The sequence below is a fragment of the Eleutherodactylus coqui genome, chromosome 8 (assembly GCF_035609145.1).
Source record: "Eleutherodactylus coqui strain aEleCoq1 chromosome 8, aEleCoq1.hap1, whole genome shotgun sequence".
In the NCBI taxonomy this organism is placed as follows: Eukaryota; Metazoa; Chordata; class Amphibia; order Anura; family Eleutherodactylidae; genus Eleutherodactylus; species Eleutherodactylus coqui.
The window spans coordinates 62660304-62684483 of NC_089844.1; the positions used below are offsets into that span (position 1 = coordinate 62660304).

General features: G+C 46.4%; 1 long non-coding RNA gene across 2 annotated transcripts in view; it reads left to right on the forward strand.

The window, feature by feature from the left end:
* Positions 1–23560, forward strand: part of LOC136576450 (uncharacterized) — a 32791-nt gene extending 9231 nt beyond the window's left edge. Inside the window, exons 2-4 of one of the 2 annotated variants that reach the window (XR_010786372.1) lie at positions 19885–19962; positions 22302–22331; positions 23053–23560. This is a non-coding gene — a long non-coding RNA (uncharacterized lncRNA). Of the gene's footprint in view, positions 1–19870; positions 19963–22301; positions 22332–23052 lie in introns of those variants that run through there. The other variant, XR_010786371.1, reaches the window with a different exon arrangement.
* The last annotated feature ends 620 nt before the right edge of the window (positions 23561–24180 follow it).

The following is a 24180-nucleotide window of genomic DNA, read 5'->3' on the forward strand; positions in this document are numbered from 1 at the left end:
CCCATACTCTGAAACTCTTGCAAGTACAAGAGATCTATAGGGATCAAGGATACGGCTGGGTGGAGCATTATTTATATGACTCCCCCCCACCTCTTCGGATCCTTTTCGTTTGTTTTTTTCTGTCCTGTCACTACGTATTTTGTATGTGTTTGTCCTTTCTGTCTGCCCTGAGTTTTTAACTTACCCTCAATAAAGTTATTTTAATTCTATATCTGTGACAGGTCTATGTCCCGGGGGAACAGCAACTGAGCCAGGTTGGGCCTGTGGAACTTTTTCCTGGCTAATACAGTCTTTGGAGCGGTGAAAGAAAACGTAACTGATTTAATGAGACCTTCACAGGTGTACTAGCATCAAAGTCCACTTCATGCCCGCAATTGCTGAGGGTGTGGGCCAAGGTCTATGTCCCGGGGGAACAGCAACTGCGCCAGGTTGGGCCTGTGGAACTTTTTCCTGGCTAATCCAGTCTTTGGAGCGGTGAAAGAAAACGTAACTGATTTAACGAGACCTTCACAGGTGTACTAGCATCGAAGTCCGCTTCATGCCCGCGATTGATGAGGGTGTGGGCCGAGGCCTATGTCCCGGGGGAACAGCAACTGCACCAGGTTGGGCCTGTGGAACTTTTTCCTGGCTAATCTAGTCTCTGGAGCAGTGAAAGAAAATGTAACTGATTTAATGAGACCTTTACAGGTGTACTAGCATCGGAGTCCGCTCTATGCCCGCGATTGCTGAGGATTTGTGCAGAGGCCTATGTCCTCGGCGCTGTGAAAGTCTCCCATGTTTGGGCACTCTGATTTCTTCATGGTTCATTTCTTGGGTTGCCTAGGACCCACCTACTTCCCATAGCGGTGTTTGACCTGTCTGGCACAAAGACACTGACTGAGTTGGGTAGGGGGGAAGTGCAGATGGCTTTCCCCTTGCGGTGTCGATTGAGCTATTCGACACCTACACAGAAAGAATAGTGTGTGGGCACATGGATTTTCCCATTGCTATGTCAGTCGCAGCACCTTGCTGCGTTTGCTGGGACCGAGCCTGACCAAGGGCCCGCTCACATACTTCCCACACAGGCTACAGCGGGTCCTGGTCATGGTTTCTGGGCCTTGTAAGGCCACCTCCTCCTCCTGCTTGGGGTCAGGGGATCAGCACTGGGCATCATGTATTTGCTCTCGTGTTACCACAGTTATCTGAGACACTGGTTTGGGCCAAAGAAGAGGAGCGCTACTGCATTAATGGGACGTTCAATGCTGTACTAGCATCGGAGTCCGCTTCATGCCCGCGATTGCTGAGGGTGTGGGCCGAGGCCTATGTCCCAGGGGAACAGCAACTGCGCCAGGTTGGGCCTGTGGAACTTTTTTCTGGCTAATCCAGTCTTTGAAGCGGTGAAAGAAAACGTAACTGATTTAATGAGACCTTCCCAGGTGTACTAGCATCGAAGTCCGCTTCATGCCCGTGATTGTTGAGGGTGTGGGCCGAGGCCTATGTCCTGGGGGAACAGCAACTGCGCCAGGTTGGGCCTGTGGAACTTTTTCCTGGCTAATCTAGTCTTTGGAGCGGTGAAAGAAAACGTAACTGATTTAATGAGACCTTTACAGGTGTACTAGCATTGGAGTCCGCTCTATGCCCGCGATTGCTGAGGATTTGTGCAGAGGCCTATGTCCTCGGCGCAGTGAAAGTCTGCCATGTTTGGGCACTCTGATTTCTTCATGGTTCATTTCTTGGGTTGCCTAGGACCCACTTACTTCCCATAGTGGTGTTTGACCTGTCTGGCACAAAGACACTGACTGACTTGGGTAGGGGGGAAGTGCAGATGGCTTTCCCCTTGCGGTATCGATTGAGCTATCCGACACCTACACAGAATGAATAGTGTGTGGGCACATGGATTTTCCCATTGCTATGTCAGTCGCGGCACCTTGGGTCACACAAGGTGTTTGCTGGGACCGAGTCTGACCAAGGGCCCGCTCACATACTTCCCACACAGGCTACAGCGGGTCCTGGTCATGGTTTCTTGGCCTTGTAAGGCCACCTCCTCCTCCTGCTTGGGGTCAGGGGATCAGCACTGGGCATCATGTATTTTATCTCGTGTTACCACAGTTATCAGAGAAACTCGTTTGGGACAAACAAGAGGAGCAATACAGCACTAATGAGACATTCACAGCTGCGCTAGCATCGGAGTCTGCGCTATTCCCGCGATTGCTGAGGGTTTGTGCAGAGGTCTATGTCCTCGTCGCAGTGAAAGTCTGTCATGTTTGGGCACTCTGATTTCTTTATGTGTCCTGTCTTTGGGTTCCTTGGACACACCCATGCTGTGGGTGCACACAGACTTCCCATTGCGGTGTTTTACCTGCCTGGCACTAAAAAAAACACTGACTGACTAGGGCATGGATTGTGGGGCGAGGCCAACATGTATTTTCTCTCGCGTTACCACAGCTATCTGGGGCACTGCTTTGGGACAAACAAGAGGAGCGATACAGCGCTAATGAGACATTCACAGCTGCGCTAGCATTGGAGTCCGCTTTATGCCCGCGATTGCTGAGGGTTTGTGCAGAGGGCTATGTCCTCGGCGCAGTGAAAGTCTGCCTTGTTTGGGCACTCTGATTTCTTTATGTGTCCTGTCTTTGGGTTCCTTGGACACACCCATGCTGTGGGTGCACACAGACTTCCCATAGCGGTGTTTGACCTGTCTTGCACAAAGACACTGACTGACTTGGGTAGGGTGCAGAGTGTAGATGGCTTTCCCCTTGCGTTGTCGATGAGGTATCCGACACCCAAACACAATGAGTAGTGTGTAGACACATGGATTCCCCATTGCTATGTCACTCGCAGCACCTTGGGCCACACTAGATGTTTGCTGGGACTGAGCCTGAATCAGGGCCCGCTCACATACTTCCCACACCGAGTATTGCTGCATTGTGGAGATGTGTAGAAGTGCTGGGCTGGCACTTGAGTCCTCTTTATGCCCATGTTTGCAGCTCGTGACATTTTTGCGACAGAGGTGGCACGGGATTGGAATGATGATCGTACGTCAATTTATCATCGATTCTCAACAGCATTGTGGGCTATCGCAAACCCCTTTCAAAGAGGGTCACTGCCTGGCCCTGCCAACCCTCTGCAGTGTGTGCCTCCGGTTCCTCCTCATCGCAGACGCACTTAGAAATAGACATGAGGGTGGTGTGGCTATGAAGCGAGCGTGTAGCATGAGGGCAGCTGAAGGCTACGCAGGGACACTTTTGTTTGCGCTGTGGACGCAGAGTCGTACGGGGGGTTGGGCAGCATGTAACCCAGGAGAAGAGGCAGCGGTGTGACCCGCAGGCAGTGCTTGTGCTTGGTTGGAGGTAGTGTGGTGCTTAGCTAAGGTGTGCCTTGCTAATGAGGGTTTGTCCGAAGTAAAAATTGTTAGGGGGGGGCACTCTAGCCCCTATTGTGGCTTAATAGTGAGACCTGGGAGCCTGAAATGCAGCCCTGCATGCTGCCCCTGCACTTCCCTATCCGTTTCTGTGGTGTTTCCATGACTTTCGGATGTTTTCTGGTTTTTCACAAGTGAAGACCTATGCGGAACATCGGTCATATACAAAAATGCTCGAGTCGCCCATTGACTTCAATGGGGTTCGTTACTCGAAATGAGCTCTCGAGCATTGCGAAAAGTTCTACTCGAGCAACGAGCACCCGAGCATTTTGGTGCTCGCTCATCTCTAATCGTCTCCTAAAACAATGGAAAGTAATTAGAGGATAAAAGCAGATGTGAATGTGACCTTAGCTCCCCATATTTTACTGTACAGTGCCTGATGTAAAAGCTGCAATATTTCAGTTTTAAAGTCTGCAGAACTGTGAATAGCATTGTAGATCAGCGCAAGACAGGTAAAGCAATGTACTATATTACTATAAAAGTAATAATTGCTTTATGCAAGGCTATTTTACATGGAAAGTGTAAAATGGTTTAAAAGGTCAACATAAAATATACTTTAAATAGGCACTGTGTATTTAAAATACTTTGCATGAAACAATAGCACAGGCAAATATAAAAACTCTGTAATATATCTTATTAGAGGAAAATGCCCCCCAAAATTCTCCACTTTCTCTTCCCTTTCTTGCCTTCTACACTGATTTACTTTGAAATACTGCTAAAATCTGTCACAAGAAGAATCCGGTCACATGATGCCCAGAGGCGTATGCAGAGTGGAAAGGGAGGAGTAGGAGAGGCAGACAGAGATTCTACTGAAGGCTCTAATAAGTGTTTTATGTACCCCCCCTATGCACGCACAAAAACTCGCTTGTGTGAAGCCACCCTTAGGTAGCAGGGACTCCATTTCTCTTTGTGCACAGTGTATGGGGGGAAATCATAGCAGCTAGCTTCCACCCCTCAGCTCAAGAAAAAACTGTTGATAAATGCCATATACAAGTAATATATTGGCCAGAAATTGTGCTATTCCTTATCTACACATACAACAACCTATTCTTAAAATCATCTAAAAGGGCTGGTACACTTTAACCCCTTAATGACATGGCCTATTTTGGGCTTAAAGGAGATGTCTCGAGGAAGCAGTGAATTTTTTTTTTTGCCCAGTCCCCCCCATTAAGCATACATTACTAAGCCCCCCTGTAAATGACTTTTCTAGCTGGTTTGTACTTACCGTTCCAGCGTTTCAGCAACTTATAAAAGTTTCCCCAAGATGGCCGCCGTCTCTTTTCCCTTCGCTTGCTGCAGCCCGACGTGCGCGCTCCCGAGACGCTACCAGCTGTGTCTCCATGGCAACCAGACGCCCCGCAGCCGCCGACCGGACCCACCGCAGCCGCCGACCAGTCACCCACCGCCAGGCAGCAGGTAACCGGCGCTAGCCCCCGGCTCCCCAGCGCTACGCTCCCGGCTCCCCAGCGCTACGCTCCCGGCTCCCCAGCGCTACGCTCCCGGCTCCCCAGCGCTAGACCCTCAGCCCAGGTGAAGGCCCCGGAGCCCAGCGCTAGGCCCCGGAGCCCAGGTGAAGGCCCCGGAGCCCAGCGCTAGGTTCCGGAGCCTAGCGCTAGGTTCCGGAGCCCAGGTGAAGGCCCCGGAGCCCAGCGCTAGGTTCCGGAGCCCAGCGCTAGGTTCCGGAGCCCAGGTGAAGGCCCCGGAGCCCAGCGCTAGGTTCCGGAGCCTAGCGCTAGGTTCCGGAGCCCAGCGCTAGGTTCCGGAGCCCAGCGCTAGGTTCCGGAGCCCAGGTGAAGGCCCCGGAGCCCAGCGCTAGGTTCCGGAGCCTAGCGCTAGGTTCCGGAGCCCAGCGCTAGGTTCCGGAGCCCAGCGCTGGGCTCCGGGGCCTTCACCTGTCAGTGAACATCACCCCTGACCCATCACTTACCTGGGCGGCTTCTCGGGACAGCTGGACACCTGGGCGGCTTCTCGGGACAGCAGCTTTAGTTTCTGCACCTTCCTCTAACAGAGGATGGTACAGAATGGCCGCTCCAGTGCGCTCCCGAGCAGTGACAGCTCGTCTGCGCATGCGCAGAAGAGCTGTAGCGGGGAGCACACTGAAGCGGCTCGTGCTGAAAGGAGAAGACCGGACTGCGCAAGCGTGTCTAAAAAAGCAAGCTGCCAGCGAATTTAGACGGAACCATGGAGACGAGGACGCTAGCAACGGAACAGGTAAGTGGAATAACTTCTGTATGGCTCATATTTAATGCACAATGTACATTACAAAGTGCATTAATATGGCCATACGGAAGTGTATACCCCCACTTGGTTTCGCGAGACAACCCCTTTAAGGACGCAACGATTTTTGGCGGATTTTCTTCTCCATTTTTCAAAATTCATAACTTTTATTTTTCCGTCGATGCGGCCATATAAGGGCTTGTTTTTTTGCGTGGCGAACTGTAGTTTTTATCGGTGCCGCTTTTATTATTTTTTTAATGATAGCAGGGAGAGAAAAGCATCAATTCTGCCATAGATTTTTTTTTTACAGCGTTAATTATGCAGCATAAATGACACAATCCACTTTTTCTGCTGGTCGGTACGGTTACAACAATACCAAAATTCTTACATTTTTTTTAGGTTTTTCCACTTTTCTGCATTAAAAACCCTTTTTTGGAAATCTTTTTTTTTCTAAATCGCTGCATTCAAAGTCCTGTAGCTTTTTTATTTTTAATTTCCAATAGGTTTTTATTAGAGTGTTAGCAGATATCCACTTTTACATTTTCAGTAACATACTTATGACCAGTACATATAAAGTGTCTCTGCATATCATAACACTTGTTATTTTAATTTTTCTAAACATAAATGGGGAACGTGTATGGGGGTAGGGGGGGGGGGGGGGTTAGATAACAAGGTTGGGATATGTGGGTGGGTGATAGGCACTAAACCAGTAATTTGTTTCTTTAGCTTAAAGTTGTCTGCTTCTTGTTATCCAGGCTCTTCTTAGTTTGGTGTTCATAGTTGTGTTTGGTGTTGGTGTGGCAACAATTCTTTTGTTATCCCATCCAGCCAAGGTTGCCATGTCTCCTTGAAGTTACGCATTCTGTCTTGTTTGGAAGCATACAATTTCTCAAATGAACAGTGCTCAGATACTATGTCAATGAGTTTATTTAAGGTGGGAGTATTAGTGGATTTCCACTCTCTAACAATCAGTAGTTTGACACTAAGGAGGATGTGTGCTATTAACTTCCTGTTATGGGGTGGTGTTTCTTCTAGTTGTAGTAGTAGTATAGTTGTCTGAGGTCCAAGCGAGGTTCTCAGTCCTAATAGTCGGTTAATCATTGCTAGTACTGAGTTTCATAGTGGCCGTATGTATGGGCATTCCCATAGTAGGTGCAATAGGGATCCAGCTTTCCCACATCCTCTCCAGCATAGTTCTGACGTGCTCGGAAAGAGTGATGCTAGTTTCAGAGGAGAATAGTACCATCTCGTCAGTACTTTCTGGTGAACTTCTAGTAGTCTAGAGCTAACTGTACACTTGTGGGCTCTTCTACAGGATTTGGCCCAGTATTCCATATCATAGGATACCTTCAGGTCTCTTTCCCAATTAAGTATGTGTATTTTTTTTTGTTTGTTTGTGTCTCCCCTAGCTTCTCTGTTTAATACCTCATACCAAATTTTTAATTTCGTTTTTGGGATTTCTTGAGCAAACAAGAATTTGTGTAGGTATGTGGGTATTGTTAATATGGGGACTTTGTTGTCCATCAGAAAGCTTTTAATTTGTCTATATTGGAAAAGGTTGTCTCTGTTTAGGTTTCTCTCTTTACATAGTCTGTCAAAGGGTATTAGTTTGGAATTCTCTTGTATGTCTGATATTAGTTCAATCCCTTTTCTTTTCCAATCGGTAAGTGATAAGTTTGGTATTAGTAGTTCTAATGTATCAATGGGGAGGGCTACCTGGCTTCTCAGTTGGTGGGACTTAGAGATTTTTAGGGTGTATCTCCAGGTTTCAATTGAGGTTCTGATTGCTGGGCATGTTGGAGGTTTTATTTTTGGATCCATTGCGCTTGCTAGCAGTAATGTGCGAAGGTTTCTGCCGCCTCCCAGGTGTTTCTCTATTTCTGGCCAGCTAGTGTTGTTTTGGGGTTGGCACCATGGTCTCAGTTGTTGTAGTATTGTTGCTCTATGGTAAGCTGTGAGGTTGGGGACTCCCATCCCCCCCTATCTCTTGAGGAGTATAATATTGCTGCCGCCACTCTCGGTTTTTTGTTTTGCCATATGAATGTCATCATTTGTTTTTGGAGGCTTTTAATCATTTTTTGGGGAAGGGGCCCAATCATGGACCTAAAAATGTAGAGGACTTTTGGTAATGCCATCATCTTGTAAAGAGTTATCCTTCCCAACCATGATGGTTCTGTTTTTTCAAATCTTTCCAGATCAGATTGTAGCGACTTAAGCAGTGAGTTTATATTTATTTGGGGGGTGTCACTTACTGGGGTGGTTATCTTTAGTCCCAGATATGGAGTCTGTTTGTCTTCCCAAGAAAAGGGGAATACTTTTTTAATTATTTCTTTAAGGGTTTTGGGTACTCCTACTCCCAATAGTTGAGACTTATGTGGGTTGATTTTATAATATAAGACTCGTCTGAATTTGATAATGGTTTCTGTTATTGCTCTGAGTGAAGGTAGTGGGTTGGTCACAAGTAGTGCAACATCATCCGCAAATAGGCCGATTTTATGTTGGCGAAATGGTAGTGGGATTCCTTTTATATCTGGGTCTGTTCTTATTTTTTCTGCGAACGGTTCCATTGTTAGAACAAACAACAGAGGGGATAATGGGCATCCCTGGCGGGTGCCATTGGTTATTTGGAATGGGGTTGAAAGTGTTCCGTTTATTAAGACTCTTGCGGATGGGACTGAATATAATGCTTGTATGGCTCCTAGTATTTCTCTCTCGAATCCAAATTTTTTCAAAACCGAGAAAACGTACTCCCAATGGATCCTGTCTAACGTCTTCTCCGCGTCCAAAGTGAGGAGCAGAGAAGGCGTTCGCAGCCCCGCCATTTTTCCATCAGGTCCAGTATTCTCCTGGTTCCGTCTGATGCCTGCCGGCCCTGGGTGAACCCCACCTGATCGCTATGCACCAATTCTGGGATAATGTTTACTAGTCTTTGGGCCAGGATTTTTGCATAGATTTTTATATCACTATTCAGTAGTGAAATTGGTTTGAAATTTGTCGGGGAAGAGGGATCCTTACCAGGTTTGGGGATCGCCACGATTGTGGCTTGAAGCATTTCTGCAGGTAGGGTTCCTGTTTTTTTTGTTTCGTTGAAAATTCTTGTGAGGTTTTTAATTAGTTCTATTTTAAAAGTTTGATAGTACTCGTTAGAGCACCCATCGGGTCCTGGTGCTTTGTCTTTTTTTAAGGCGTTAATTGTCTTCAGAACCTCTTGCTCTGTTATTGGGGCATTCAGTGAATCTAGTTGCTCTCTGTTTATGGTTGGGAGAGTGATGTTGTCTAAGAACTCCCCAATGCTATTTTTGTTGGGCTGGGTCACTGTCGGGTCATCTCTCAAATTGTAGAGTTTGGCATAAAATTTGTTGAATACTTCTGCTATGGCTTTTGGGTTGTGTATTTTATGCTCAGATCCTATTTCCTTTTGTATATGGAATTCTTGCTTTAATTCTTGCTTGTTTAACTCTATGTGCCATGTAACTGGTAAATTTGTTATTATCTGTGTAATAAGTTGTTTTATATGTTCTGATCTGTTTTTCGTGTTGTAGTAATAGAAGATCTCTTAGTTGTTGTCTGGAATTGAGGAGTTTTTTGTGCAGCGTGTCTGTCGGTGTTTTTTGGATTTCCGTCTCTAAATTTTTTAATTGTGTGAGTAGGTTGTCAAGGATTTTTGCTTTTTCTTTTTTGTAACGGGAGCCTTGCTGAATTAGCATACCTCTAATGACCGTCTTGTGTGCGTTCCATAGTACAAATGGGTTTGTATCGGGGAGGTCATTAAATGTAAAATTTTCCTTAATGGCTTCAGATATTGGTTTTTTGTACGGGTCAGCTTTCATCAAAAACAGGTTATTTCTCCATATTTTTGGAGTGTTTGTTGAGTGTGATAAACTCATGGTTAGGAAAACCGGAGCGTGATCCGACCAAGAGGTTATTCCGATTGAGGCATCTTTCACCTTTGGTAATAGGGAGAAGTCCACCAAGATCATATCGATCCTGGTGAAGGGTCTATGCCTAGAGGAGTAGAATGTAAATTCTTTGGCGTTTGCGTTGATGCATCTGAATGAATCATACATTTCCTCCTTCAGAAGCCAAGGTGCCAACGTGAGTGATGCCATTCTTTTATTATTGGTGTCGATACTTTTATCGTGGATCAAATTGAAGTCGCCACATAATAAAAGCTGGCCCTTTTTGATTTTGCTAATTTTCTTCATCAGCCTGTTAAGGAAGTGTATCTGAGCACTATTCGGGACATATACATTAACTAGTGTTACTAAAAGACCATTCAGTTCACAGATCAATATTACATATCTACCATTCACATCCGTTGTTGATTCGATTAATTAGAAATCCACAGAGACCTTGATCGCAATAAGTACCCCTGCCTTCTTCTTTTCTGTGCAGGACATGTATATCTTGGGAAATTTTGGGTGTGTAAATTTTGGGTGTTTTTCTTTTATAAAATGAGTCTCTTGCAGGCATATGATGTCCGTTTTTGACGCTAATGCGTCTTTCCAAAGAGAGGACCTTTTGTATGGAGAGTTGAGACCTTTTATATTATATGACATAATCTTCACCTTCATGGTGGCGGAGTGTTTGACTGCTTTGTTTTAAGCTTTTTAATCTTAGAGCCTGGATTTTCCGGATTATTCTTTTCAGCGGAGGAGTTATCTGTTCGTTCCTTTTTGTTGTATTCCTTTTGTTTTGGCTTTGCTGCCTTCATTGTGTTGTGCCTTTGATGTGGGGGAAGGTAGTAAGGTGGAAACTGGTCCCCTAACCAAGCGGGGAGTAAAACAATAAACAGAGTCAAAGTGAGAGATTCTCTCGTTCGGCTTTCAGGCGTCTTCAGAGAGAACATCACTTATTGTTTGGGGGAAAATAAAAGTCCAGCTTGTACGAGAATTCAGGCCCTTTTTAACACATGACCAGGATGTCATGGAGGGTTCTTAATTCTTCCTGTGTTCACTCTCTGTCAGAGAGGAAGAGAACACATCGGAGGTTCTTTTGACTTTTTGTTTGGGGATTTAATTTCAGCCGTTGGATATTTCGTTCCATTCTGGGTCGAGACGTTTCGGGGCGCTAGCCCTTTCCGCGTGTTTGGGCGGAAAGCCCCATTTGTAAAGGATCTTGTTCTCTCGGAGGGCTAGGGTGACTTCGTGGAACTTCTTTCTTGATTGAATCGTCGTTTGTGAGAGGTCTGTGAAAAGCTTTATTTGGTTGTATGGTGTTGGTAAGGATGTATTCTTTCTTGTTTCGTATAAGAGTCTTTCTTTAACATGAAAGAAGTGAATCCTTACAATGACGTCTCTAGGGAGGTGGTTTGGCACTGGCTTAGGTCGGGGCAGTCTGTGCTCCCTGTCGATTATTCCTTCCTCCCCCGTCGAGTCAGGTAATAGGCATTTTATAAATTGTTGGATGTAGTTTTTTAGCTCTGAGTTCGGGACCGTTTCTTCTATCCCTCTTATTTTCAAATTATTTTGTCTACTTCGGTCCTCCATATCCGCTATTTTACTTTTTAGTGCTTCCAGCTCGTCTGCTACACTGTAATGCGCGTCTATAAGATCGTTATGAGACGTCGCTATTTCTGCCATTTTACCCTCCATGTGGTCCACTCTGTTGCCTAATTCTGTTACTGATGAGTTTAATGAGGCTGACATGGAGCATAGGTCCTTTTCCAGGGTCTCTCTAAGTGCTATTATCATACTTTTTATAAATATTTCAGATGCTGGTTGCTCTGAACATTGCATGTTCAGGATAGTATCAGCAGGGTAAGTTCCTACTGGGTCTGTGTTGCCCTGTCTATCCTGGGTTTGCACATTCTGGGATTCCTGGGTACTGTTATGGTCTGAGGGCTCTGTTACTGTGTGGTTTGACTGTTGTGTTAGAGTGGCGAGATATCTGCTTGTCGACCTCGCAGCAGGCGCCATTTTAGGTGCCCCTGCTTGTGCCTCCTTTTCTTTCCCTGGAGCTGGGCTTCTTCTTAGTGTTGTGGCTAGGGGCTTTGAGGATAGGGGCATGGGAGAAGGTCCTTTACCTTTCTTTAGGACGTTTCTCTGCTCCTCCGTTTCGTCCGTTCTCCCCCCTTCTCGTTCGCCGGCTGCCCGCTCCACTCCCGCTCGCTCCGTCTCCTCTCCTCTGCTCGGCCGCGAGGCAAAGAAGTTGGTGAGACGCTGCGGTCCTGTCTTCACCCTCCGCCTTGCAGCCATCACTGGTGAGTGTTAGCGCTGTTTCTTCCTTTGAAATCTCCTCTTTTCGGTCGCTTTTTGTCGCTTTAAGGGCCGGTTCTCGCGGAGCTCAGAGATCTGCGACTTCTCCGGTCTCCATCCAGGCCACGCCCCCTAGCTTTTTTATGTTTGATGTACGGAGCTCTATGAGGACTTATTTTTTGCGAGACGAGCTGTAGTTTTTATTGCTACCATTTTGGAATACATACGGCTTTTTTGATCACTTTTATTGCGTTTTTAGGGAGGCAAAATGCTAAAAATTAGCATTTTGCCTCCGTTTTTAAGCGTTTATTTTAACGCTTTTCCCCGTGCACAGTCAAAAGCATGTGCAGCTTATTGTACACGTCGTTACGGATGCGACAATACCAAATATGTTGGGTTTTAATTTTTTTTAACCTTTTTTATGCTAATTTGAGAAAAAGCATTAAAGGTTTTTTTGTTTTTTTTTAAACTTTTTTTTATATTTTCTTTTTTATTCATTTTTTAAATCTTTTTTTTTTTTTACACAATTTGAGTCCCTCTGAGGGACTTGCAGCACAGCACTGATGATCGCTGTGATAAGGCATGGCAGGGCTACTGCCCTGCCATGCCTTATTGCTTATACAGCTATCACAGGCTATAGCACTATAGGACGCCAGTGTCTGGCACCCTGTTGCCATGGCAACAGGCCGGGCTCTCCGCGATTATATTGCGAGAGCGCGCTCCCTCTGTGAACCCTTCCCATGCCGCAATCTACATAGATCGCGGCAGGGAAGAGGTTAACAGTGGGGGATGGCGGTGGGGGGCGCATCTCCGATGCACCCCCGCTGCTGCAGCGGGAAGCCGGTTATGACTGACAGCCGGCTCCCGCTGCAGGATAGCGCGAGATCATAAGTGATCTCGCGCTATCCCAAGGACGTAAGTTTACGCCCTGTTGCGGGAAGTACCCCGCTGCCAGGACGTAAACTTATGCCCTGGAGCGGGAAGGGGTTAAAGAGGTATTGCCATTTTGGGAATCCTATTTCAATGTGTTCAAAATCGCAAAACAATGGACTCACTAAAAACATGTCTGTTTCCAAAATGCCCCATTCGCAAGATATTGCAGATACCAGGGAAACAGACCACATCTTCTATGGAGAGAAATAGCAGAGTACAATGGTTTCTGGTAGCCAGACTCAAAGCTCGTCCACATGCACTCTTGAGATCCTGGCCATCAGATTTAGGTGAAAGAAGTCCGCAATGGCCGACCTCCTCTGCTATTTATTTCCATAGTAGAGGTGATATGTTTCCCTGGCAACAAAGAGAGGAATTCATATCTGCAATATCTGGAGAACAGAACATTTTGGAACTAAACATCTTATAGGTGAGTGCATTATTTTGCAGTTTCGAACATATAGAGCTCTTATATGTATGATGATATACTTGGCAATTGTTGTACAGCTACTTTTAGATTTCAATATTTTTCGCTAGCATTTTCAGAACATATTATATTTTTGACAGTTTACATATTTTAAAAAATCCAAAAAAATAGCATTATAAGGATATCATATATAATAGCTTTTTAAATCAAATTAATATAACCAAAAACAATCCAAGTTACACTAACAAGAAGCAAAAAGGAGAAGACAGGAAAAACAATGGAAAGATAGGGATAGTGGGCAACCTCACATATATTTGAAATCTACATTTGGCAGATTAAAATATTATAGAGAAACTGTTACGTTGTCTAAATATGAAATCCACAGTTGCCAGACTGCATCAAATTTGGGCATTGAGTCATTCAGTATATTAGATAACTTGTCATTTACCTGAAGGTTGCAGGTTCAATTCCCGCATGGTTCAGGTAGCCGTCTCAAGGTTGACTCAGCCTTCCATGCTTCCGAGGTCAGTAAAATGAGTACCCAGCTTGCTGGGGAATAAAAGATGACTGGGGAAGGCAATGGCAAACCACCCCGCAAAAACAGTCTGCCAAGAAAACGTCACAATGTGACATCACCCTAGGAGTCGGTCATGACTCTATGCTTGCACCAGGGGAATTTACCTTTACCATTTACCATAATTCAGCCTAATTTCTTTTTAACTAAGGTATACAGCCCAAATTCTAACTGCACGCAATAGCTATCCCAGCACCAAAAAAATAATGTAGGTCAATTTCATGGAATTTTTGGGAGTATGTGGGATTGACAAATTCAATACTGCCTGTTTTGGACCTTTCCGAAGATTAATATTTGGGACTGAATTGACTAAATGATATATGCTGGTCTAGAATCTAATTATTTTTGGGCATTCCCACCATACATGATGCAGAACACAAGCCTCTTAATGCATTTGGTGGGTCTTTGGGCCATCTGTGATCATAAACTGGCATAGATTTCAACTATAATCTATACTAGCTTCTGTTGTAAATTATAGTAAACGTGGCAGAAACGGTGCTGAACACCAAAACGTACAACTTTTAATTGCCAGAAAACTGAAGTCTAGAGATGAGAGAACGTACTCGTCCGAGCTTGATGCTCGTTCGAGTATTAGCGTGTTCGGGATGCTCGTTATTCGAAACGAGCACCACGCGATGTTCGAGTTACTTTCACTTTCATCTCTGAGACGTTAGCGCGCTTTTCTGGCCAATAGAAAGACAGGGAAGGCATTACAACTTCCCCCTGTGATGTTCAAGCCCTATACCACCCCCCTGCTGTGAGTGGCTGGCGAGATCAGGTGTCACCCAAGTATAAAAATCGGCCCCTCCCGCGGCTCGCCACAGATGCATTCAGACATAGCTCAGGGAAAGTGCTGCTTATGCTGGAGCTGCTATAGGGAGAGTGTTAGGAGTTATTTTAGGCTTCAAGAACCCCAACGGCCCTTCTTAGGGCCACATCTGACCGTGTGCAGTACTGTTGAGGCTGCTTTTTGCAGTGTTGCACATTTTTTTTTTTTTGTATATCGGCCGTGCAGAGCATTGCGTCCAGAGCATTGCGTCCTGCAGTAATTTTACATAGTCCAGGGCCAGTAGTGGTGAGGCAGGGACAGAATATACAGAATATATACAGGGATATACAGTCTATATAGGCAGTGGGCTTTTCCAAAAAAATTTGGGGAAAAAAATCTATTTGGGCTGCCTGTGACCGTCCTCAGTGTACTGCGTCTCTGCTGGGGGTAGTTGTCCTAATTCATACGCAGCCAGCTAAGTGTTACAGCAGGCTTGCGTAAAATTCTTTCCTCGCTCTGCGTTGCCTCTTACATCACCGCTGTATTCCTGTCCAGAGTGAAACAGTCTGCAGTAATTTTACATAGTCCAGGGCCAGTAGTGGTGAGGCAGGGACAGAAGACATATACAGTCTATATAGGCAGTGGGCTTTTCCAAAAAAATTTGGGGAAAAAAATCTATTTGGGCTGCCTGTGACCGTCCTCAGTGTACTGCGTCTCTGCTGGGGGTAGTTGTCCTAATTCATACGCAACCAGCTAAGTGTTACAGCAGGCTTGCGCAAAATTCTTTCCTGGCTCTGCTGTGCGTTCCGTAAGCGAAGTCAGCCTCCAACCACAGGCCAATAAGCGGCACATTTAATTACAGCGTTCTGTTTCTGCACTACTGGTAATACAGCATGCTGAGGGGTAGGGGTAGGCCTAGAGGACGTGGACGCGGGCGAGGACGCAGAGGCCCAAGTCAGGGTGTGGGCATAGGCCAAGCCAGTGCGGTGGCCAGGGGTAGAGGCAGGGCCAGACCGAATAATCCACCAACTGTTTCCCAAAGCGCCCCCTCGCGCCATGCCACCCTGCAGAGGCCAAGGTGCTCAAAGGTCTGGCAGTTTTTCACTGAGACGCCTGACGACCGACGAACAGTGGTGTGCAACCTTTGTCGCGCCAAGATCAGCTGGGGAGCCACCACTACCAGCCTCACCACCACCAGCATGCGCAGACATATGATGGCCAAGCACCCCACAAGGTGGGACAAAGGCCGTTCACCGCCTCCGGTTTGCACCACTGCCTCTCCCCCTGTGCCCCAACCTGCCACTGAGATCCAACCCCCCTCTAAGGACACAGGCACTACCGTCTCCTGGCCTGCACCCACACCCTCACCTCCGCTGTCCTCGGCCCCATCCAGCAATGTCTCTCAGCGCAGCGTCCAGACGTTGCTAGCGCAACTGTTTGAGCGCAAGCGCAAGTACGCCGCCACGCACCCGCACGCTCAAGCGTTAAACGTGCACATAGCCAAATTGATCAGCCTGGAGATGCTGCCGTATAGGCTTGTGGAAACGGAGGCTTTCAAAAGCATGATGGCGGCGGCGGCCCCGTGCTACTCGGTTCCCAGTCGCCACTACTTTTCCCGATGTGCCGTCCCAGCCCTGCACGACCACGTCTCCCGCAACATTGTACGCGCCCTCACCAACGCGGTTACTGCCAAGGTCCACTTAACAACGGACACGTGGACAAGCACAGGCGGGCAGGGCCACTATATCTCCCTGACGGCACATTGGGTGAATTTAGTGGAGGCTGGGACCGAGTCAGAGCCTGGGACCGCTCACATCCTACCCACCCCCAGAATTGCGGACCCCAGCTCGGTGGTGGTATCTGCGGCGGTGTATGCTTCCTCCACTAAACCACCCTCCTCCTCCTCCAACGCAACCTCTGTCTCGCAATCAAGATGTGTCAGCAGCAGCACGTCGCCAGCAGTCGCTGTCGCGCGGCGTGGCAGCACAGCGGTGGGCAAGCGTCAGCAGGCTGTGCTGAAACTACTCAGCTTAGGAGAGAAGAGGCACACGGCCCACGAACTGCTGCAGGGTCTGACAGAGCAGACCGACCGCTGGCTTGCGCCGCTGAGCCTCCAACCGGGCATGGTCGTGTGTGACAACGGCCGTAACCTGGTGGCGGCTCTGCAGCTCGGCAGCCTCACGCACGTGCCATGCCAGGCCGATGTCTTTAATTTGGTGGTTCAGCGCTTTCTGAAAAGCTACCCACACTTGTCATACCTGCTCGGAAAGGTGCGCCGGGTCAGCGCACATTTCCGCAAGTCCAAGACGGATGCTGCCACCCTGCGGACCCTGCAACATCGGGTTAATCTGCCAGTGCACCGACTGCTGTGCGACGTGCCCACACGGTGGAACTCTACGCTCCACATGTTGGCCAGACTCTATGAGCAGCGTAGAGCTATAGTGGAATACCAACTCCAACATGGGCGGCGTAGTGGGAGTCAGCCTCCTCAATTCTTTACAGAGGAGTGGGCCTGGTTGGCAGCCATCTGCCAGGTCCTTGGAAACTTTGAGGAGTCTACCCAGATGGTGAGCAGAGATGCTGCAATCATTAGCGTCACCATTCCTCAGCTATGCCTCTTGAGAAGTTCCCTGCAAAGCATAAAGGCAGACGCTTTGCACTCGGAAACGGAGGTGGGGGAAGACAGCATGTTGCTGGATAGTCAGAGCACCCTCATGTCTATATCTCAGCGCGTTGAGGAGGAGGGGGAGGAGCATGAGGAGGAGGGGGAAGAGACAGCTTGGCCCACTGCTGACGGTACCCATGCTGCTTGCCTGTCATCCTTTCAGCGTGTATGGCCTGAGGAGGAGGAGGAGGAGGAGGATCCTGAAAGTGATCTTCCTCGTGAGGACAGCCATGTGTTGCGTACATGTACCCTGGCACACACGGCTGACTTCATGTTAGGATGCCTTTCTCGAGACCCACACATTCTGGCCACTACGGATTACTGGGTGTACACACTGCTCGACCCACGGTATAAGGAGAACCTTTCCACTCTCATACCCGAAGAGGAAAGGGGTTCGAGAGTGATGCTATACCACTGGACCCTGGCGGACAAACTGATGGTAACATTCCCATCCGACAGCGCTAGTGGCAGAAGGCGCAGTTCCGAGGGCCAGGTAGCAGGGGAGGCGCGGAGATCAGGCAGCATGTACAGCGCAGGCAGGGGAACTTTCTCTAAGGCCTTTGCCAGCTTTATGGCTCCCCAGCAAGACTGTGTCACCGCTCCCCAGTCAAGGCTGAGTCGGCGGGAGCACTGTAAAAGGATGGTGAGGGAGTACGTAGCCGATCGCACGACCGTCCTCGGTGACGCCTCTGCTCCCTACAACTACTGGGTGTCAAAGCTGGACACGTGGCCTGAACTCACGCTGTATGCCCTGGAGGTGCTTGCTTATCCTGCGGCTAGCGTCTTGTCAGAGAGGGTGTTTAGTGCGGCTGGGGGAATCATCACGGATAAGCGTACCCACCTGTCAACCGACAGTGCCGACAGGCTTACACTCTTCAAGATGAACAAAGCCTGGATTTCCCCAGACTTCTCTTCTCCACCAGCGGACAGCAGCGATACCTAAGCAATACGTAGGCTGCACCCGTGGATGGAAGCATCGTTCTCTATCACCATCAAAAACGGGGACCTTTTTGCTTCATCACTCCGTGTATTCTATTCATCCTCCTCCTCCTGCTCCTCCTCCTGAAACCTCACATAATCACGCCGAACGGGCAATTTTTCTTAGGCCCACAAGGCTCAGTCATATAATTTTTGTAAACAATTTTTATACATTTCAATTCTCATTAAAGCGTTGAAACTTGCACCTGAACCAATTTTTATTTTAACTGGCTGCCTCCAGGCCTAGTTACCAATTAAGCCACATTAACCAAAGCGATTAATGGGTTTCACCTGCCCTCTTGGTTGGGCATGGGCAATTTTTCTGAGGTACATTAGTACTGTTGGTACACCAATTTTTTTGGGCCCTCGCCTACAGTGTAATCCAATTTATTTTTTGCCCACCTGCATTAAAGCTGACGTTACATCAGCTGTGCTGGGCACTGCAATGGCATATATTTATGTACCGCCGGTGGGTTCCAGGGAGCCACCCATGCTGTCGGTCCACACGAACTTCACAATAGGGAGTTGTACCTGCCTGTGTCTACTTATAAAAAAACCCCAGTCTGACTGGGGCATGCAGTGTGGGCCGAAGCCCACCTGCATTTAATCTGACGTTAGCTCTGCTGTCCAGGGCACTGCAATGAGATACATTTATGTACAGCCGGTGGGTTCCAGGGAGCCACCCATGCTGTTGGTGCACACGGAATTCCCATTGCGGAGTTGTACCTGCCTGTGACTATTTATAAAAAAACCCCGGTCTGACTGGGGCATGCAGACACCTTGACAGAATGAATAGTGTGTGGCACATAGGTTCCCCATTGCTATGCCCTTGTGTGCAGCTCCTGATGGCGGTGGCACAGGATTATATTTCTCACTGCTTCTCTACAGCATTGTGGGCTATCGTCCTGCCCCTTTTAAAGAGGGTCGCTGCCTAGCCGTGCCAACCCTCTGCAGTGTGTGCCTGCGGTTCCTCCTCATGGCAGACGCACTTATAAATAGACATGAGGGTGGCGTGGCATGAGGGCAGCTGAAGGCTGCGCAGGGACACTTTGGTGTGTGCTGTGGATACTGGGTCTTGTGGGGGGGGGGGGGTTGGGCAGCATGTAACCCAGGAGAAGTGGCAGCGGAGTGTCATGCAGGCAGTGATTGTGCTTTGTTGGAGGTAGTGTGGTGCTTAGCTAAGGTATGCATTGCTAATGAGGGCTTTTCAGAAGTAAAAATTGTTGGGGGGGGGGCACTCTTGCCGCTATTGTGGCTTAATAGTGGGACCTGGGAACTTGAGATGCAGCCCAACATGTAGCCCCTCGCCTGCCCTATCCGTTGCTGTGTCGTTCCCATCACTTTCTTGAATTGCCCAGATTTTCACAAATGAAAACCTTAGAGAGCATCGGCGATATACAAAAATGCTCGGGTCGCCCATTGACTTCAATGGGGTTCGTTATTCGAAACGAACCCTCGAGCATCGTGATAATTTCGTCCCGAGTAACGAGCACCCGAGCATTTTGGTGCTCGCTCATCTCTACTGAAGTCCCTTCTTTACAAACTGTAGCATATTTCACAAACATGAACAGTTAAAGTTTTTCTTCTTTTTGACAATGCAGTCATGCCACATATTTTTCATATGGTTAGATGGCAAACTAAGATAACATTGCATCTGGCATACTGTCAATAAAAGACTGAGCTGTCCTTTGTTTCCTTTTATCCTCGTGATTGTGATTGGCTCCTAGCAACCTTCTTGTTCGTGTATAAATGGTGGTAGACGCCTTGAGAAATCACAAGACCTTCTCCAATTTGTTCTGTGAACGGTATGTTTATTAACCGAGTAAGATATGGGATATTGTAATTGAGCTACATATTATGCAAATAGTTTAGGCATAGCATTGTGTGTAGGTGTATATTATGATGCAGCAATGGGCATTTATACTGTTTTTTTCTATACTAACCGATTGCATAACTTGATACAACTGTTATTGGTTGATGTTTTGTTGTCAGTGAAACGCGATCAAGAGAATCCAAAGGTTTATAATGATAGGATTTTATTGGTATGATTCATTGTAAGAGACCATCGAGTACACGCAGTCCTTAGACGTTTTAGTTTAAAATCCTGAAAATCCTGTCTTTTTATTTATGACTGCCGTATATTAAACAGAGTAGACATTACTAGTCTATAGGGAGAAGTAAGACTTTCTTCTTCCATAATCATTTGCAGATTGCTTCTTTTTTGCAAAACAGACATATGAAATTTGAAAAAATACTTTTAATCCTAGGGTCACAAGCACTGCGAGCATGTAGAAAACTATAGAAAAAGTTTCAGTAATTGAAAACATTGCAGAAAATGTATCACATTCATAGGAGGATTTGGATCCTTATTGTGGTCAAGTCTGTATTTTGCAATGCAACTTAGTATTGTTGATTTTCCTTCCTGCAGGAAAACACTTTACAGTAATATGTTTTTGTAATACAATACTAAATTTACCCTATATGCATTATTATTAGAGATGAGCAAACATACTCGGTTCGGGTGGAGTGGGGGGGGGGGGGAGAGAGAGAGCTCCCCCCTGTTCCCCACTGCTACCCCCCCCCCCCCCGCTCCATCACGCTGCCCCCCGCCCCCCGAATCTTTTCGTCCGAGTAGTCAGTTAATCGGAAAAAGCGGTGCTCGGGTCCAAAAACACCCGAACCGAGTACGCTCGCTCATCTCTAATTATTATGTATGTACTAAAAGGGTCTACAGACTTTACATGGACATTGCCTCTTTAGAATGAAACCACTGTTTGATATGTGCCTTCCTTCTTTCACCCCTGGCAATCGGCTTTTATAGTCAGGGGTAGCGCTTTCTGATCACCTATTTTCAGACTTTATTTTTATTGTAGTATTACATCACTATTGAATGAGATACATGTAATACTTTATCATTTAGAGTCTGTCAGGGTCTGAACCATTTTTTGCAATGACTTTGTTATAGATAAAAGAGGACTTTCTCGAGTTGGAGTCACCACCCCCTTAATGTTTGATAACCGTATGCCTTAACTCCTTCAATTCCTGTAAATATTAAATGTGTTGTCTTATAAAGATAAGCCCTATCCGAATGTCCTGTTGAGGCTTGGGACATTCATCCTTCAGCCAGAACAGAATCAGACTTGCACAGTATTACACGGATGGCCATGAATAACGAGCAATACTGCATTTCCCTCTCAGTTGCCGCTGCAGAAAAAATGCCTGGATGGCTGCAGCTTCCACCAGTAATTGTTTGCCAAGCGGGTGACGAGATTGCCCTGGCAGCCACATTTCAAGAAATGTGAACCTATGGGAAACCCGGAGATCAGATGGTTATAAATATTATATATAATAATGAATATGGATGGTACTTAGCTATAAATTAACCAACCAGCACATTATAACATTTCAGACATTTATATGAAGTTCGGATGCAGATGTAGTAGGTCTCAATGAGTTAAGATTTGGCACTATAGTTTCTAATAGGACTACATGTAAATCAATTAATTTATCTTATTTCACTCAGCTATCATAGTGCATAAAGAAAGCCAATAGATTCAGCTCTTCCACATCCATATAAAATGATCCAGATCTAACTATTCTGTTATAAACTATTTCACCAAAAGTACGAGGGCCTAAGCAAGGTGGTCCTCCTTTGGCCTTAATGACATTGGATACTCTTCATGGCATACTTTCGACTAATATCTGATATACTTCAGCTGTTATTTCCCTCCATTCATCCTGCAAACATGTGGTGAGTTCTTCTCTCAAAAAGATGGACGCTGAACATATTCCCCAATCTAGTTCATCCCAAAGATGTTCAATAGGGTTCAGGTTGGGACCATGTAGCTCATGATAGGGCCAGGTTAAATAAAAGAGAGATGATCTTCGTTAGTTTTTCATGTTTATTGAGGGAAGTGACAACATAAAACCACTTTTCCACCTTTGAGATTTCCAAGTGCTCTAATACCGTAGGATATGTGCAATTGGGCTTTATGATTGCAAAGTACAAAGTGTTAAATTATTTAACCTACCTCATATATCTGGTACTATTATTGTGAGTAGGTCACTAATATGAAAACTATATACATAGCAATGAAACAATAGCTTGTACAGTTGGTTTACAAAATTTTCTCTCCTTTTCCAGGAATAGCCACCATGGACCATCATAATCAAGGTAATAACCTCATCCCTACATCATACACCTCAAAAGGATCTGTCAGCTTTGAGACCAGGACAGGCAGCAATCAGGCAAGAAGTAGTTAGAAAACAGGCCAAGGTAGGAACAGGCATAGGTCAGGAAAGCTAAGTGTAAATGCAAGGGTTAAAACCGAGTACCACACAGAAACGCTTTCACTGAGAACATTAGGAACCCTATTGCTCATTCACTTTTCAGTGGCTGCAGGTGCCTTAAATAACCCGTAAATGGCTGAGATAGGCTGAGGATGTAAAAGCTGGGTGATGCTGGCCCTTTAAAAGGCAGAGCATGTGTGTGTGCCATACAGTTTCGGTCAGCGGCAGGAAGGATGATGCAATGCCAGACAGTGATAGAGAAGGGTGAGTGAGGGCACCATTGGTCACAGATGGTGGCCATGAGAGTGATGACGGTTATATTCGTAATTTCTCACCTAGTATCTACAATTTCTCTTCAGTTGATGATATTCACATTTTCTAGTTAAAAAAATAACATCCTCCCTTTTGCTGTCAAGTTTGTTTGCAAGATTGTCCCTCCAAAATCAGGACTGTGGGCACATATGATATATGCAATAAGAAAATATTAAAAAGTAAAAAAGAATTGATTCACTTTAATATAGTAAATTCTATTTTGTTGCTTACGCCTTATTCTTAATAATATATTTCAGCCAAGCTGTTATAATATTGACCTCTTGGGTTAACAGGAAAACATCACGAACCACCACATCCACCACCTCATACACAGCCGAATCCTCACCACCCAGGTCCTCAAGGAGGTCATCCACCCGAACACCATGGAGACCCTGGACATAAGGGACCACCTCATGACCAATGTGGACCTCATGGCCAACATGGACCGCATGGAGAACATGGGAAGCATGGAGAACATGGGAAGCATGGAGAACATGGGAAGCATTAGTACATAAAACATGATCCTATAAGGTTGAGAATCATCAGAGCTTTGGTTAATATAGGTTCTTTTCTCTACCTTTTCTCACGGGAGATCAACAAAGATATGTATGAATCATGCAGAAAATGTAATCATTTCTTAGTTTCCTACCTGATATGAAAATATTTGTAAGTGCCTTCTGCAGTGATTGTTTTATCACACTTTATACATCACATTTTAGCTTTCATGCAGCTACAAAGTGATATTTCTGCCACTTCATATCTGAATGCTTGTATCACATAAATAAAAAAATCTAAAAGCTTTCTGTGTATGCTGTATATGTTTATGGTTATTGAATAAAATCTCTATTTTTATGACACCTCTTACCACAATCCCTATGACATAATGCAATTGTGGAATTAAAGAGGTTCTGACACGAATAAGATTTTTATGCTTTAGCAGCCATTGTTCCCTGGTCTGCCTAATGGACACAGGGAACCCACGATTAATGGCTGCTAAAGCATAAACATCTTACACTTACCTTTTTCCTGTTGTTGTTGTGCAGCGGGAGTCATCTCCCAGCAAGTCTCTCTTCTTCCTCCGACGAGCCGCCCCGCTCCGGGAATCCGCGCATGCGGAGAAGACAGGTGCCCTCTGTCAGGAGTCAGGACAGGCCGCCTCTCCACTGAGCAAGTGCAGCACTCGGTAGTTCAGCCAGGATGGACGGGCCGCCCACAGCAAGCACTGCTGGTGACGTGGCGCCCGTCCGTTTACCTTGGAAGTGGCTGACGGACGGAGCAGAGCAGGAAGTGGTCATTTTGACCGCTCCAGCTCTGCTTCTAGAAGCCACAGAAGAAGATGCCCGACGGAGGGGACATGCCTGGCGATCAGTCCTGGCCAGGCAAGGTAAGTAAAAAATTTTTTTTTCATATCAGAACCCCTT